The sequence below is a fragment of the Colobus angolensis genome, unplaced genomic scaffold (assembly GCF_000951035.1).
Source record: "Colobus angolensis palliatus isolate OR3802 unplaced genomic scaffold, Cang.pa_1.0 Scaffold56, whole genome shotgun sequence".
Taxonomy (NCBI): domain Eukaryota; kingdom Metazoa; phylum Chordata; class Mammalia; order Primates; family Cercopithecidae; genus Colobus; species Colobus angolensis.
Window position 1 is genome coordinate 2,656,331 of NW_012119154.1, and position 16,430 is coordinate 2,672,760.

Genomic DNA, 16,430 nt, shown 5'->3' on the forward strand with positions numbered 1-16,430 from the left:
TTTTCTTCTCTCTCTCTGTTTTCTCTCCTCTCTTATTCTCTGCAATCTATATGCTCCATATCTTTTAACTGCTTTGGAGAGGTTTCTGTGGAATCTGTTAGGTCTGTAATGTGTGGCTTACTGGTTTTAACTATTTTTTCCGTTGAGGTATTATGTTTGGAAGACAAATAAGAGAAAGTGGAACCAATAGTACAACTGCTTAATAATGAAAAGTGACAAAATATTACTTTGAAATAAGGAACTAGACTTCCCCTTAGACTCACACACACATACACCGCTACATTGGAGTTCCTTAGTGCTCAGTCCTAGGTCCTCTTCTCACTCTATTTGGACTTGTCTTGAAGCTTGGTGATCATTGTATCCTATGACTTTATTTTCAAAAAAGATCACTGAATGTCTAGCATCCATGTGTTCCAGAAAGCAAATTTATTAATGCAGATGAGAACTGGCTTTGAAGTCATACACTTAGGTTAAATTTCTGGCTATATTCAAATATATATTTCTGGCCACATTCAAACTATGTGAACCTGGGCATCACTTGATTTTTCTTTGCTTTAGTAAGGTAGGACGATAATTCCTGTCTCCCAGGGTGTGGGGATTGGTAACATATGTAAAGCACTTATCACAGCACCTGCACAAATACTCAACAAGTTATAGTTGCTATTACTCTATGTATTCTGTTGCCCTTTCTTGCTTCTTTTCATCTCCATAGATAAAAATCTTCTGTTTTCTGGCCACTAGGTGGAGAAAGCAAGCCTTCTACAGTAATTGAATTAAACAACAAGGCCGAATACCACAGACATTTAAGGGAGAGAAAAACAATTTTTCTTCTTCCTCTTTTTCAAAACTTTGGATGGCATGAACAGCCAATCTGGAGAGATGCTTTGAGGAGTTCACAATGAAAGTGTTTGTGTTTTAAGTGTGGTTATGCCTTGAAGCACTAGATTTCACTCAGGGAAGGCCCTAGCCAAATTATAAAATACAAAAAGTTTGCTTTCTAGCACCTTCTCATTCTCCATGTCCTATTCTCTTCTCACCTTCATTTCAGGCAGGCACCTGGTCAGTATTCTTTTCTTTCTAAGTTATCCTATAGCACTGATTCCCAGGGATATTTGCATTTTAAAATAAAGTTCCTTGATAAGTTACCTTTCTTTAACCTGTAATAAAAGAGTAAGGAGAATTCACTGGATCCACTTCATCGAGCTATTTTGAGGATCATTTAGTTAATATATGTACAATCCCATTGTACTGTTGAAGTTCATACTAATGAAAAATTCAATTTATATTGAAGATCCCAAAGCTCTTCAGTTAGAAGAAAGAAACCACTGTCATAGAATTAGCATGACATTTGAGGCAAGGGTCTTCTGAAATCACACAGGCAGGTGGACTTCTAGCTGGCCAAATTTGCAACTTTTATCTCAATAGATTTTTCCAAAGTCCGTTTGCTATGTATTAAAAAATTGTATCTAATTATTTCACTTACCAGATATTAAGCGTGTAAGAATCCTTTTCTGATGTTTTCTCTCAAAGTTTTACCCTTAATGAAACAAGATAAGAAGCCCAAAATATTCTTGCAAAAGAATCTAGGTTACAAGGGGCTGAGATGATAAGAAAAGACATAGTTGAAACATGTTATACGGATCTAGGTCCAGGTTGTAAGAGGAAACAGATCGGTATTTATGAATATTTGCATGCATTTCAAACAAACAAAATGCTCCTGAAGATTATCCACATTCACCACTCTATCCCCACCCAATACTGAGTCTATAGGCATTTAGATAAAGATGTCATCTCTCCTTGAAGCATAGAGTCAGGCACTGATGCAAGCTCCATATTATGCTCCTTATTTCTCCCTGTCATCTGGTTTCCAAAGTCTTTTTTCATTTGTTTTCATGCTATATTTATCTTCCCAGCATTGGCTCTTCAGATGAACAACTATTTGGAATGTTAACCCATTCTATATGTTAGCATCTCCCCTGGAATTGTCTCATCAGCCCTAAAAATTACAGCTGTCACCTTTATTCTTGATCCAAACTTCAAAATTCCATATTATTCCAGAAAAGTACCCATGATCCCTTTGTATTTAAGAGTGCCAAGAAGGGAACCGTTCAAAGATTTTTAACGTTTATTCATACTTTCACTTAACAAGCACAAAATTTTCTGCTTTTCGTTAAGGAAAATACCCAAGTTGCATACCAAATATTCAGTTTATAATTGATGTAATTTTATTGCACAAAATTATCATCTCATACTTTAAAAATAGTAGTCATGTTTGCCTTTCCACTGGTGCTGTTCACTAGTACTTTTGTTGTTGTTTTGGTTTTCCTATGTTATTTAAGGAAAGAAAGGGCTCTGGAGAAATTTTAGCTTATGTTCAGTAAATTTCCATCCTAGGATGTGAACAAAAGTTCCTACAGGCAGCCAAGAGCATGATTGGAACCCTGGAATCCTGTTCCATTTAAATGTGGTTTGAAATAACACACTTATTTCCACTAAATTTACTTTTAATGCACCTCATAGAATTATCATTTGTGCGTAACTCATGCACACACACACACACACACACATACATGCACACACACAGAGGACCTAAATATAGGCTCTAAGTATAAATTCCACATTTTTCACTTTATAGCATTTTCTGATTTGCAATTTATGGTATCAATTTTCAATCACCATGTTCCATATGCATAGGATACTCATATATGATATTAAGTGTTTTATGTTGGATGTCTCCCAAAGCAAACTCTGAAGCAAAGATTTGAGTGCTGGCAGTTTATTGGCAAGTGTAAGAAACACAAGTAGGTGAGGGGTAGAGAGCTAGGGAGAAGAAAGGCAAACAATAAAGGGGTATTATAAAGCTGATTTCTATAATGGATAATTGGAGCCTAATCCTGCAGAAAAACTCTAGAAGTGATGCAAAATATACTCCTCAGCATTACCCAGTGAAGGGCAGGGAAACTGGGGTATTTATATTCCTGTTGTTGTTTCTTGTCAGTTTTTAGTTAAAGGCTTGGGGTTGAGGGGAGATTTAATTCTCAGTCCTTCCTATCAACCTTACATGTGAGCTATCTGGGTTTCAGCACAGCCTGCTAAAAAAGATGCAGGTTCTGGCCATTGGAAGACAGGCATCTCTGCAGAGAAATGGCATAAAGGTCCAAAAGAAATGAGGTGATTTGCTAACACACCTGCTACACCACCCTATTGAGCAAATTGCTACTTATGTTTTACACTCCATATTTATTACCACATTTATATCAAATCCTCAAACTAAAAATCAATGTACAACTCCCATAAAGTAAATCTCCAGGCCCAGGAGTTTAATTGGAGAATTCCACAAAATATTTAAAATAGGGTTAAAAACAATTTTATACAGTCTCCTCCCAAAAACAGAAGAGAGAATAATACTTCCCAATGCTCTCTAAGGAGGTCATTATTGTCTCAGACCAAAACCACACAAAGAGAGTACAAAAAGTGAATAACACAGACCAATATCTCCTCAGAACTTAGATTAAAAATCTTCGACAAAAACCTTCAACTTCAGCAAACTGAATCCAATAATGAATATAAAGAATTATACATCATTTCTAAGTAGAATTTATTTCAAGCATGAAAACTGTGTCAATATTTGAAATCAATCAATGTAATTCATCGTATCAACAGGCTAAGAAGAATATTGTGTAATCGTATCAATTGACACCGAAAAAGCATTAGGCAGAATTTGAATTCCATTCCTGATTTAAAAACAAAACAAAACAAAACAAAACGAAAACCTCTCAGCAAGTTAGGAATAGAAGAGAATTACCTTAACTTGATAGAGGGCATCTACAAAATCCCTTCAGTTAAGATCTGATTTAATAGTGACAGACTGACTGTTTTCACCTAAAATTAGGAACAAGGCAATGATTTCTGCTGTCACCATTTATTCAATATAGTACTCATACTTCTAGCTCCTGCAATAAGGAAAAATAAAGCATACTGATTGGAAGAAAATAAAACTGTCCCTATTTGCAGACGATATGGTTGTCTACATAGAAAACCCCAAGAAACATAAAACTCTCAAAACTCTAGAACTGGTAAGGTCAGCAAGGTTTGCAAGTACAGCATCAACACACACAATGTAATTACATTTTATATACCAAGAATGAACATGTAGAAACTGAAATTAAAAACATAATACTATTGGTAATTAAATAAAATGGAACACTCAGGCACATACTTTAAAATGTTCAGGTTCTGTATGCTGAAAATTACAAAATGTTGTTAAAAGAAACCAAAGAAGAGAATGCATCATGTTCATGGATTGGAGCACTCAAAATAGTAAAGATGTCAATCCTTCCCAAATTTAGTGCAAATTTAGGTTTAGTGCAATTTCTCTCAAAATCCTAGCAAGATTTTTTTTTTCTAGACAGACAAGATCATTGTAAAATGTATATATGGAAGGGCACAGCTATTTTAGAATAGCTAATGTAATATTGACAACAAAAATAAAGTAGGAGGGTGACAGTTACCAAGTCTATGATATTAGTGGAAGGATCGATGCCATAGATCAATTGGACAGGATAGAAAACTCATAAAAAGACATAAACAAAAATGGTCAACTGATTTTCCAACCAAAGTGCAAAGAAATTAGTTGAATATAGTCTTTTTGATAAAAAGTATAGGAGCAATTAAAAACTCATAAACAAACCAAAAGATCATTGTCTTAAAGGCAAAATGTAAAGCTATAAGTAATAGAGAAAATCGAAGTTATTTCTCTATTTTGTGCTGTCCCTGGCCTTGTCTCTTATAAGCATTTTAATTTGATTTTATTTCTTTTGAGAAGCAGGATAGAATGATGGTGAATAGTGCAGGCTGTGGAGTTCAAATGCATGAGTTTACATCCAGGGCTTTGGTTTGCATCCATGCATCATGACTCTTCAACTCCCCAGCTCTGTAATTTTGAGCATGTTCCATCAATCCTCTATTTGAAGTTTCCTACTCTGTGAAATAGGAATCATGACAACAGCCCTTATCTCAAAGGAAAGTTTGTCACATGGGAGCTTATAGAACTATACCCAATCTATTGTATGAACTTCATAAGTGTTAGCTGTTTTTTTAATGTTTAATATTGAATATTTTCTTACATTATTCATGAGGAGCATGTTTCCCAAGCCCATCTGCTAAAGACCTATCGATCTGAAACAATAACAACTCTACATTTTGATCACTTGCATACCCAAGCAGGCTATGTAAGACAGCTGCATGTGTTTTGTGTTTTGCATTTTTTTTTCAAGAGTAACAATTTCCAATTTCATTTTGCCCATGAAATAGCATATATGGCTATTAGAAGAAGGTGACAGATACCCATCCAAGAGTGGTACAAAGAGTAGAACTGACCTGAAACAAACATGAGGTTGGTACAAAGAGTAGAACTGACTTGAAACAAACATGAGGGTGGAGATAGAAAGTCAATAAAATATCATGTAATTACACACAAAGATGAAGACAATAAATACGAACACTAATAGTACTTTAAAATACAGGTTATTTCCCAACCATATTGGAATTGATTCTGAAGCTTAAAATGGGAAACATTTAGCCATTAAAATTAAACGTTATCTTCTTGGTTCTGAGAAATTTTGTTTTTAAACCAGGGATTTGCTTCCTGAAGTAACCTTATTCTTTTCAGTATTCATCAAAAACTATGAGAATAATTTATTCTTATCACATGGCTACTTTCAAATGACTATTCAGTCAATGGAGAGGAGTTTTATTTTACACTTTCTTTGGCATCTGTCCAGTCAATATGTATGCCTTGTTTTCATGCACATTCTGAAAGTTAAAGTTAGATTCCTATTTTTTATACTCAACCTGATGTCTAATCCTTGGCGGTCATTTTTGCACTTGCATAGTACTTTTTTTTCTAAAATGTTGATCAATTTCAAAATTATCTGTGCGTTTACCTCTACATATAAATCTTTTATTATACTGCTGACATATACTATTATCATTACTAGTTAAGAGCAAGACTATTTGACTTCTTTTTGTTGTTGTTGTTCTATATGTGTGCTGCTTTGGTTTGGTTTCTTCCAGACATTTTAGGATTAGCATCACGTTAACAGTAATTAACTACTTTTTTGGGTGTTGCTCCTACAGCAGTCACAGCCGTAAACTAGATTATTTGCTGTCAATTTGGCACTACCGCCACCGTACTCTAAGGCTGGGAATTATATTTCTTAGAATCTTCCTCCACGTATGGTTCCAGACTGGTGTTTGACAATGAAAGGAGCTGGTGTCTGATTTGAAAAGTGAACTCAAAGCAGTAATCATTATTTTCTGGAGGCAGGTAGAGCCAGATGTGTAGGAAGACGAGAGTTTCACAGCAGCTTTCTGGTAACTCCAAAATAGGACCCACTTTTCAGAAAAAGCAGATGGTGGGAGCTTCTTCATGATTCTCGAGAGTTGTAGCAGCCTCCAGGCAAATTTTGAAGAATCGAATTGGGTACTTCCGTCTGAAGTCTTCAGCATCAATTTCTCTGCCTTTGATGGCAGCTCCCCTGGCCTTCCATAGTAGTTTCCCTCACACTGCCACTTTTCTAACTGTCACATAGGTCCCCGATCCTATACTAAATCTGTTTTACAGGAAGCCCTCACTTAATGTGCGTAACAGATCCTTGCAAACTGTGACTTTAAGTGGAACAACATATAATGAAACCAGTTTTACCATAGGCTAATGGATATCAAAAACGGTTAAGTTCCTATGGCAGATTTCTGGTCACCAAAAATCACCAAACTCGTAAATTAAGACCCAAAATGCTTCTAATAGTAAACATTGAAATAAATGTGAGATATTTAAGAAAGATTAATAAAACAAGAAAGATAATTATTTGCTTTTTGGTGAATCAGTGAGTGATGGTGTTCATAGTGGCAGTGCATTAAATCAAGGAATAAATATTTGCGAGTCAAAAATTGTAAAGAGCACCTCCTACCACCACACAGTTCAAAAATAAACAATGACAAATAAGGTGAGCTCGCTGAATGCTTTTGTACTGCATCGTTTATTGTAAATTTGTGTGATTATCTAGACTTCACAAATTAATAATGGATAATAATTTATATTTATTCATTTATTTCCCAGTCTACTTATTCCAGTTCAGGGTCACAGGTGGCTGGATCCTATTTCAGCAGCTCAGATCACAAGATGGGAACCAGCCCTGGACAGGATGCCTATACTCTGCAGGGTACACACACACACACCCACACACACACACACACACACACACTCTCAGACTGGGACAATTTGGACAGGCTATTTCACTTAATATGCACATCTTTGAGGTGTGAGAGAAAAAAGAATTACCCAGAGAAAATCCATGCAGACAGTGGCTTAGGCTGGGAATTAACTTTTTTTCCAATGAACATTACAGTGAAACGATGTTGAATGAAACATTATTCAAGAACCTGCTGTAGCTAGGATACAGAGTGATTTTGTTTTCTTGACTGAATCCTAACTGATACAAAGATCTTTAATACCTTGAAAATAAGATCCCAAATCTTTCCAAGAGTCCTCATCAAGTATCCAAGTGAGCCAATAAAAGTGTCTGTCACATGTCACCTGCTGTGTTGTTCTTCCTTCGAGGATACCTCATCACTCCCAAGATCACCAGTGCCTACTAGGATGTCCATGCGCTCCAATAATAACCATGGAAAGCTCGCCATCTCCAAAGAGCTGCGAATTGTTGAGAATAACATTGTGAAAACCTGTGTGGTGCCAAGGCTAAATAGTAACCCAGGCAGAATGAGGAGAATGTCACTGTTCCCGCATTTAGTATCAAACTTAAATGTGAGAGAAAAAAGAATTACCCGAGAAAATCCATGCAGACAGTGACTGGGAATTAACTGCTTTGCTTAACTTAAACATCAGACAGCACTGTCTATGTCCAAGTGTGTCACAAAGTCACTCTTTATAATATCGTCTTTAAATTTTGTCAGCTCTCCCTTTCAGGTTCAACATGTTTTTGAAGAAAGACCACATTGTACTGCCAACCCTTTCTCTTTGGCAAACTGCCCATCTCTATTCTTCCACCCTGGAAAACTACCATGCATAGTATAGCTTTAGTCAGATTGCCACATAAGTCGGCTCCATGTGGCTAAATATGTCTGTATTACAGCATCGGGTACAACTTAAGCTAAAGTGGTGACCCCACTATGAGAATTTAGATTTTTGGTCATTTTGACTTCAGTGTTTAGAAAATACTGCAGCAATAGTAGGAAGAAACCTGAAACCTGCCTGTCTGATATAATATAATGATTAAGACTGGAAACTTTAGAGCCAGACTGCCAAGGCTTGAGTGCCATTTAAAGTATTTACTCATGATATATCTTCAATAAGTTACCCTCCCTGTGTTTATCTGTGAAATAGAATAATAGTATAGTTATTAGGAGGACTATCTTGATTACAATAATACTTGCTTGTGTTCACACTAAGTAATGTTAGCAAAATCATTTTGCATGACTTTTGTGTTTCAGGTATCATTTATTGCTGATCAAATTGGGAAACAACAAAAACAACAAGCCAGACTGATTTTACTGGGGGCCAGGGCAAGCCACATTGAAATTACTAATCCCTTCACTGGACTGTATGCTGGGCAGCAAATTTTGTTTGAGAGTAGGTATTAAATAGCCAAAAAAAAAAAAAAAAAAAAAGGCCAGGCATGGTGGGTCACACCTGTAATCCTAACACTTTGGGAGGCCAAGTTGGGTGGATCACTTGAGGTCAGGAGTTCGAGACCAGCCTGGCTGACATAGTAAAACCCCGTCTCTACTAAAAATACAAAAATTAGCCAGGCTGGTGGCGGGAGCCTAAAATCCCAGCTACTTGGGAGGCTGAGGCAGGAGAACTGCTTAAACTTGGGAAGCAGAGGTTGAAGTGAGCCAAGATCATGACACTGTACTCCAGCTTGGGTGACACAGTGAGATTCCATCTTTAAAAAAAAAAAAAAAATTAAAAAAAAGTCTTTTAAGTAGGTATCTCAGTTGAGAATGTCCTCTGGAGTTAAGTGGCATGTAAAACGGATCACTATAAATTATCCTCAAACCTCTTCTACAGTCACTGCAAGTAGGACCTATGAATTTGCTTCTCTAATCAGGTTGCAGATGATGCAAACGTTATGGTCATTGGACTGCAACTCGAGTATTCCTATTCTAGACTGTATGCCTGGAGTCTTAGCTGTCAAGGAGAGTCACATCAAACACTGCCTTCAATATAAAGATGTAGAACATTTTTCTTCCAGTGTGGATCACAAACACAATTTATAGCATTGGCATTGTGAAAATATGTGAAAGAAATGTGTGCGAAATCTTGAAGGAGTAGAATTCCAAAGAAGGGAAGAGTGTATGAGCAAAGAGTGGTGGTGAAATAAAGGGTAGTTCAGATTTGCTGAAGGGGAAAATCAGACAGATAGGCCTGGCTTAAACCAGATGTTGACTTTAGTACACCCCTGGGCTCTGAGTTGACAGAATAGGGCATACTTATACTCAGCAATGCATGGGACTACTTACTCTCCACACCAATGCTGATGCTCCACAGCACACCTGATGCTGCACGAATCAGGGAATCATTTTCATGGTCAGGTTTCACATTTGTAAATACAAAGTAAATTTCCAGTATTAAAAGATCAAGATTTTATTTTACTTTTAGTTTTATTTTCAGCTTTAATTCTGAATATAAGTTATCATACTGGGAATTTTAAAGGTAAAGCAAAATGTTCCTGTCTTCTTACCTTCATGCATAGCTGCTAATAGACATGAGGGGCAAGCACTCTTTTTTAAAAATCACATTTCAGGAGTCTCATGTGGGTCATAAAACACATATTCACCTTGCATGCTTCCCTCTGTCCTCTATATTCAATAGCACGAACATATTTTTGTTACTCTTACTATAAAAATTTATGTGGATGGTTGCACACTGAAGTTTTAGTTTATTTTTCCTCACCCCAACACTGCCTACAAATTCCTTTTTATGTGCCCTAAGACCCTGTTGTAGTAAACCTAGGTTACCTACTGTGAAATTTGAATGAAGACTAAAAAATACTCAATGATTGAGCCACAAACTACTGGCTACAGTGAAAGACATACAAATTTGGCTGTGGGCTTGTTTCCTTTTCCCAAAGATGAGTGAAAACAATGGTGCTAAAAAAGAGGAAGGAGGGAAGGACCATTTGGAGAGGAGAATTTGAGACTGAGAAACCCAGAATAAGCACTGACCTGATACTGAGGAAGCTGAGTTGCCCTTTGCATCCCCCTCCCCACCCGTGAAAACCACACTCAGCATCAGTAAGCCCCACCTGTCAGTCATCCCATTTGGATTACTCTTTTTCATTCCATGGAAATACCTTTCTTTCCAGTCCAGGACACACATAAGTGCCCCTTAATGGAGCAAGGGCATGCTACAAAATTTTCAATTTACCCCTCCAGGTCCTCTCTTCACTCTTCTCCATCTTGTCATTTGCCCAAAGAAGCTGACCTGAATGGTGCGTGCATCTACAGCTCCTTTGACTTATGTCTCCTAGTTGGGTGTTGTATATCTTAGATATTTGTCCTCTCTGGATTTCATGTTGAAATATCCCCAGTGTTAGAGGTGGAACCTAGTGGGAGGTGTCTGGGTCATGGAGGCAAATCCTTAATGCATGGCTTGGTGCCATCCCCTTGGTGATAAGTGAGTTCCCACTCTATTAGTTCACATGAGATTTGGTTGTTTAAAGAGTCTGGCTTGTTCCTTTTCTTTCTTGATCCCTTCTCTCTTGCTTTGTCTCTTGCCATGTGACACACCTGCTTCCTCTTCACCTTCTGCCATGAGTAAAAGCTTCCTGAGGTCTCACCAGAATTCAAACAGATGCCAGTGCCATGCTTGTACAGCCTGCAGAACTATAAGCCAAATAAATCTCTTTCCTTTATAAATTACTTAGTGTCAGGTATTTCTTTATAGCAACACAAAATGGGCTAATGCAGGTGTTCAGACACTAGCAGAAGATTAGAGAGTGTCAGGTTATGTGTCAGTCTGGCTCCCTCTCTGCTCTGTTGCAGTGGAGTGGTTGTGGCTTTCTAGTGAAGGTCATAGCTTCTGGTAGAGAGTTGATACTCTTTTTGTAATCTGAAAACTTCTCCTTTCCCTTGCACCTTAGGTAATAGCTCTACACTGTTACCAACCCTGGGGAAACTGCAAGATTCCCTGCTCATTTATCTTAACCCTGTATATACCTTTGACTAATGGAATTAGGAACTTAGGCATCTTTAAAGATGATGATAGTATGAAGGGACAGTCTCACCCTCTGTCAGTGTGGAAACATTCCCTTGCAGTTTGGCATCCCAGATAGGGAGAGCAAAGGCCCTTGATGCATTTACCGTTTATTAGATGAATATATTCCATTAGAAAAAATAGGTGTAAAACATTCTCTAGACATATGGGTGTGGGGAATGTAGAGGGTTGTCAGAACTTTATAAATTATAAATTACAAATGCTTCTCTAGGGGGCCTTAAAATGTGAAAGACAAATCTACATGTATGGAATAATGCATGTATGGAACAATGTAAGGCAGGTATTCCCAACCCCTGGTCTATGAACTGGTGTCAGTCCATGGCCTGTTAGGAACTAAGCCACAGGAGGTGAGTGGCAGGCGAGCAAGCATTACCACCTGAGCTCTACCTCCTGTCAGATCAGCAGTAGTATTAGATTCTCACAGGAGCACGAACCCTATTATGAACTGTGTGTGTGAGGGATCTAGGTTATGCACTCCATATGAGACTATAACTAATGTCTGATGATCTGAGGTGGAACAGTTTATCCCAAAACCATCCCTACCTGGGATCTGTAGAAAAATTATTTTCCATGAAACTTGTCCCTGGTCACCAACCTTTTGGGGACCACTGATGTAAGGAACGAAAGTAGCAGGATGGAGGCTGCGGCACCTGGGAAGGACAGGGAAACTGCCGAGTGTGCATCAAGTCTTAAGTTACCACTCGGGACCGTGGATACACGTTGGCTGCTATTCAGAATCCCATCCTGGTGCTCTTGGTGGTGTTTAAAGAGACCTTACGTATTAGTCTGTTTTCACACTGCTTTAGAACTACCTGAGACTGGGTAATTTATAAAGGAAAGAGATTTAATTGATTTACTGTGCCGCATGGCTGGGGAGGCCTGCGGGAATACAATAGTGGTAGAAGATGAAGGGGAAGCAAGGCATATCCCACACAACAGCAGGAGAGAGAGAGACAGAGCAAGGGGGAAACCGCCAAACACTTTTAAACTATCAGATCTCGTGAGAACTCACTATCACAAGAAGAGCATGGGGGAAACTGCCCCCGTGATCCAATCATCTCCCTTTGGGTCCCTCCCTTGACATGTGGAGATTCAAATGTGAGATGAGATTTAGCTGGGGACACAGAGCCAAACCATATCATTTTGTCCCTGGCCCCCCAAAATCTCGTGTCCTCCTCGCATTTCAAAATGCAACCGTGCCTTCCCAACAGTCCCCCAAAGTCTTAACTCATTCCAGCATTAACTCAAAAGTCCAAGTCCAAGGTCTCATCTGAGACAAGTCAAGTCCCTTCTACCTATGACCCTGTAAAATCAAAGGCGATTTAGTTACTTCCTAGATAAAATGGGAACACAGGCATTGGGTAAATGTTCCCATTCCAAATGGGAGACATTTGCCATCATGAAGGGGCCGCAGGCCCCATGCAAGTCTAAAACCCAGCAGGACACTCATTAAAATGTAAAACTCCAACATAATCTCCTTTGACTGCATGCCTCACACTCAGGGCAGGCTGAGGTAATGGGTGGGTTCCCAAGGCCTGGGGCAGCTCAGCCTCTGTGGCTCTGAGCTGTACCACCTCCTTGGCTGCTTTCCCAGGCTAGTGTTGAGTGCCTTCAGCTTTTCCAGGTGCAGTTCCATTCTTGCTCTCTCTCTCTCTCTCTCGAAGAGGTCCTTCACGTTCCCTGGTAAGTTGCATCCCTAAGTATTTTATTTTCTTTATAGCAATTGTGAATGGGAGTTCACTCATGATTTGGCTCTCTATTACTGGTGTACAGAAACCCTTGTGATTTTTGCACATTAGTTTTCCGAGACCTTGCTGAAGTTGCTAATCAGCTTGAGGAGTTTTTGGGCTGAGACAAAGGGGTTTTCTAAATATACAATCATGCCATTGCAGAGACAATTTGAGTCTTCCTATTTGAGTACCCTCTATTTTTTTCTTTTGCCTGATTGCCAAGGTCAGAACTTCCAATACTACGTTGAATAGGAGTGGTGAGAGAGGGCATCCTTGTCTTGTGTCTGTTTCAAAAGGAATGTTCCAGCTTTTGCCTATTCACCATGATATTGGCTATGGGTTTGTCATAAATAGCTCTTATTATTTTGATATATGTTCCATCAGTACTTAGTTAATTGAGTGTTTTTAGCATGAAGGGGTGTTAAATTTTACTGAAGGCATTTTCTGCATCTATTGAGATAATCATGTGGTCTTTGTCATTGGTTCTGTTTATGTGATGGATTACATTTATTGATTTGTGTATGTTGAATCAGCCTTGCATCCCAGGGATGAAGCTGACTTGATTGTGGTAGATAAGCTTTTTGATGTACTGCGGGATTCGGTTTGCCAGTATTTTATTGAAGACTTTTGCATTGATGTTCATTCAGGGTTATTGACCTGAAATTTTCTTTTTTTGTTGTGTCTCTGCCAGGCTTTGGTATCATGATGATGCCGGCCTCATAAAATAAGTTAGAAAAGAGTCCCTCTTTTTTTCTATTGTTTGGAAGTCCCTCTTTTTCTATTGTTTCTATTTGTGCCTCTCCTGGTACAAATAGTACTGACCAAATGCCCATCAATGATAGTACCTCTCCTGGTACGGATAGTACCTCTCCTGGTACTGTTTGTACCAGCTCCTGTTTGTACCTCTGGTAGAATTCGGCTGTGAATCCAGCTGGTCCTGGGCTTTTGTTGGTTGGTAGGCTATTAATTACTGCCTCAATTTCAGAAATTGTTATTGGTCTAGTCTGGGATTCAGCTTCTTACTGGTTTAGTCTTGGGAGGGTGTGTGTGTCCAGGAATTAATTCACTTCTAGATTTTCTAGTTCATTTGCATAGAGGTGTTTATAGTATTCTCTGATGGTAGAGTGCACTTCTGTGGGATCAGTGGTGATATCCCCTTTATCATTTTTTTATGGTGTCTATATGATTCTCCTCTCTTTTCTTCTTTATTAGTCTGGCTAGCAGTCTATCTATTTTGTTAATCTTTTCAAAAAACCAGCTCCTGGATTCATTGATTTTTTGAAGGGTTTTTTCAAAAAACCTTACTTCTCTAATCTTAGTTATTTCTTCTCTTCTGCTAGCTTTTGAATTTGTTTGCTCTTGCTTCACTAGTTCTTTTAACTGTGATGTTAGGGTGTTGATTTTAGATCACTCCTGTTTTCTGATGTGGGCATTTAGTACTATAAATTTCCCTCTTAACACTGCTTTAGCTGTGTACCAGAGATTCTGGTATGTTGTGTCTGTTTGCATTGGTTTCAAAAAACTTACTTATTTCTGCCTTGATTTCATTATTTACCTAGTAGTCATTCGGGAGCAGGTTGTTCAGTTTCCATGTAGTTGTGTGATTTTGAGTGAGTTTCTTAAAAAAAGGCTGGGATAGCCAAGACAATCTTAAGCAAAAAGAAGAAAGCTGGAGTTATGCTACCTGACTTGAAACTATACTACAAGCCTACAGTAACAGACCAATGGAACAGAACAGAGGCCTCATAAATAACACCACACATCTACAACCATCTGATCTTTGACAAACCTGACAAAAATAAGCAGTGGGGAGTTTATTTAATAAACTCTATTTAATAAATGGAGCTGGGAAAACTGGCTAGCCATATGCAGAAAATTGAAACTGGATCCCTTCCTCACACTTTATACAACAATTAACTCAAGATGAATTAAAGACTTAAATATAAAACCTAAAACCATAAAAACCCTAGAAGAAAACCTAAGCAATACAATTCAGGACATAGGCATGGGCAAAGACTTCATGACTAAAATACCAAAAGCAATCGCAACAAAAGCCAAAATCAACAAATGGGATCTAATTAAACTAAAGAGCTTCTGCACAGCAAAAGAAACTATTATCAGAGTGAACAGGCAACCCACAGGATGGAAGAAAATTTTTGCAATCTATCCATCTGACAAAGGGCTGTTATCCAGAATCTATAAAGAACGTAAACAAATTTACAAGAAAAAAACAAACAAACCCATCAAAAAGTGGGTGAAGGATATAAACAGACACTACTCAAAAGAAGACATTCATGCGACCAACAAACATACAAAAAAAAGCTCATCATCACTGGTCACTAGAGAAATGAAAATCAAAACCACAATGAGATACCATCTTGTGCCAGTTAGAATGGCAACCATTAAAAGTCAGGAAACAACAGATGCTGGAGAAGATGTAGAGAAATTTGAATGCTTTTACACTGTTGGTGGGAGTATAAATTAGTTCAGCTATTGTGGAAGATAGTGTGGTTATTTCTCAAGGATTTAGAACCAGAAATACGATTTGACCCAGCAATTCCATTACTGGGTATATATCCAAAGGGTTATAAATCATTCTACTATAAAGACACATGCACATATATGTTTCTTGCAGCACTATTCATAATAGGAAAGACTTGGAACTGACCAAATGCCCATCAATGATAGACTGGATAATGAAAATGTAGCACATATACATCATGGAATACTATACGGCCATAAAAAAGAAAGAGTTTATGTCCTTTGCAGGGACATAGATGAAGCTGGAAACTATCATTCTCAGCAAACTAACACAGGAACAGAAAACCAAACACCACAAATTCTCACTCATAAGTGAGAGCTGAACAATGAGAACACATAGACCTGGGGAGGGGAACATCACACACTGGGTCCTGTTGCAGGGTGAGGGGCAAGGGAAGGGAAAGCATTAGGACAAATACCTAATGCATGCGGGGCTTAACACCTACATGGCGGGTTGATGGGTGCAGCAAACCACCATTGCACATTTATAGCTATGTAGCAAACCTGTACATTCTGCACATGTGTCCCAGAACTTAAAGTATAATAAAAAAATTTTTAAAAGAAGAAAATAAAATTTCTCCAACATTCAGCCTCCCTGTTTCGTAATGCTTCTTTAGTAATTTACTTCTTTCCCCCTAAAGCTTTATCTAATCTTTTCTTATTTAACCCTCCTTCTCACTGGTTCCTCTAACTAAAAAAGTTGTTCCTTTTTTCTAAAGTTAAATCAATCCTCTAATTATTACTCCATCAGACACATACTTTTTCTTTCTTTCATCTTCAATATCTTGTTTTTTTCTATACGATATTTCATTGTCTTCTAAAGAGACTATTTCCGTAACTCCCCTCAGTGTCCTCTTATC